The sequence below is a fragment of the Panicum virgatum genome, unplaced genomic scaffold (genome assembly GCF_016808335.1).
Source record: "Panicum virgatum strain AP13 unplaced genomic scaffold, P.virgatum_v5 scaffold_1765, whole genome shotgun sequence".
Classification (NCBI taxonomy): Eukaryota; Viridiplantae; Streptophyta; class Magnoliopsida; order Poales; family Poaceae; genus Panicum; species Panicum virgatum.
In genome coordinates, this window is record NW_024376276.1 from 36,171 (window position 1) to 38,506 (window position 2,336).

Below are 2,336 nucleotides of genomic sequence, written 5' to 3' on the forward strand. Positions count from 1 at the left end.
AATCACCTGGTCCACATCTCTATATGAACAGGACTGAAGTTCTGTATCTATAATCAGGAAGAGTCCTAAGCATAAGCGTCATGTATAGAACAGCAAAATCACAAATGTACATACTACTTCTAAGGATCCAAAATGGTGAATACAACTGGTCCAAATGAGCCATATTACCAATGGCAGGCATTTTGTGGACATAATGTGACTGTAGTGGGACAGAATAATACTTGCTAGAAAGCTTCATCAAATCAAACATTATTTGCAACAAGACTGTACGAAAGTTAACAAGATGTCTGACAAGGTGTCTCATTTTCATCAGGTGCACCAGATTTGTCATGTGCCAGTTAGTTCAATTAACTGGTGGGACCTACTCACAATGGATCAAGTTCAGGAATCTAACTAGGCACACTTCCATTTTTTAGAACTAAGGGTAAAATGTACACAAAAGGCAATATGAGAAAAATATATATGTACCAACATCGCATAAATTTGTAAACAGAAAGAGATATGACAGGGAACATTATCAGGGTAAATCAGTTAAGAAGAGAGAGGTCTTGCTGAATGAAAACTGAAGAAGCTAGTGAGGTTGCTTACATTAAAATTTTAAAATACAGATATTTTCTGAAACTAATTCTTTAAGATGCCACATATAATGGTAAATACATCATAAAGTTCCATATGATTAAACAAAATATCAGTATAGGCATGGTATAAGGAATTTCAACCCGCTACTCCATCCTAACCATGAATAGCAACAATATTACTGGAAAATCGTAAGGACTTACAATAGCTCTACTGGAATATTTATACAGTAGGTAAAGTATAGTCAAACCATGTAGAAGTGTGTTGTATCAATTATCAAAACATTTAATTATTGCTCTCAAGAAAAACTGAGCACCTCATGATGCTACCTTCTAAAGTTGTGACTGCTATGTTTTCTCGAATACGCAGGAGAGCTGCGTGTCTTTGTATTAATAGAGAGAATAAACCGGCCCCTTACAAACTAGCACACCTCACTCCGAGCCGAGCTGTGAGGGGCTGTGATACACTATGATGTTGTTGCCTAAGAAAAAAACAAAAGCTTGACCCGAGACCACTAACAAGGACTAGGAACTAGCCTAGTCCGAACACTTGACCAGCACTCAAGGAGCTGAGGCTTCGAGCCCCTGCCAGACACCACAAGTGGTGTTCATCCTTGAACGCCTGCAGTAACCTGTCCAAATTTGGGCGGTCTCCTTCAAACACACAAGCGTTTCGGTGTTTCCAAAGAAGCCCAGCACCCAAAATAAACCTGCTATGTTGATTAGCCCTCCTTCATCAATGCAATTGATGGGCCGGCTATCATCATAGCCAATTCCTTTAAGAAGTTGCTCCAATTCGTCCAATAAACCTGTTCAAGTAAACAGTTAAGAATGCACTGTTCAAAACTCCTAATAGTACACGAAACAGATACTAAAAGGCGAATGAGCTAAAAGGGAAATAAGAGCAGTAGTGAACAATGCATAAATTACTAAAGCATGAAGGGTCATACTTTTGAGTAGTACGACTCAGGATCTAGTCTATGTCCATCTCACTTCTTTTTTTATGCCAAAAATAGAGCTTTTTAATTTGCCACCTAAGTAATATATATTTCTTTGTTGTGCTTAATTCAAGGTGCAACAAGGGGGAGAAAAGATACATACTTTAGGCTGGCCAGATTTGGTTCAGACGTTCATAGAGACGAGATTCAGAGGGAGTAAGACGTCTTCTCTTCTTGTGCAGATCTTTGCCTTGTCTTTTTAATGACTTCACTTTGTTTAAAACTCTCCCATCTTCATAACATCTTTGATCTTGAAAAACAGCATGAGTAATGATCTTCCTTCTCTCGCTCGTGTTTGGCAGCCTACCTTTTCGATTCTTAAAAGAGGAAAAGAGGTCAATAAGGCATTGTTAATGGCTCGTTGTCTTGCGACATTGTTGATGTCCCGGAGATTGGACCTGTTGACCGCCTTGTTGATGTCCGTGTTGATGGTCCGGCGCTTGATGATGATAGCGGCATGCGGCCCAGACGATGCTCACATTGATGACATCCATTTGCAGCCGCTTCCTGCGCGCGCCTGTTGAAGCAGGAGATAAAGGAATGGATTAGAGGAAACTATTAGCGCTACGACACAACCAAAAAACCATAAAAAAAGACTATTGCGATTGCGATTAGTATATACCCGGGTTTTTTGTCGCGCAAATGAGCCTGAAAATTTTGAACTAAGTCGGAGAAATTGCGCCCGCACAAATCACAGCAGACATCCATCCTCGCGGCGGCGGCTCGCGCTGGGCTTGGGGAGGAGGATGCGCCGAGCGAGGGC

The 2,336-nt window shown here is 40.8% G+C and overlaps 1 long non-coding RNA gene across 1 annotated transcript; it reads right to left on the reverse strand.

The window, feature by feature from the left end:
- Positions 1-928: 928 nt before the first annotated feature.
- LOC120694010 lies at positions 929-1,911 on the reverse strand. Its single transcript, XR_005683291.1, has 2 exons — positions 1,677-1,911; positions 929-1,384 (listed from the first exon to the last, which is right to left on the reverse strand). It is a non-coding gene; the product is annotated as an uncharacterized LOC120694010 (long non-coding RNA).
- Between the last annotated feature and the right edge of the window lie 425 nt (positions 1,912-2,336).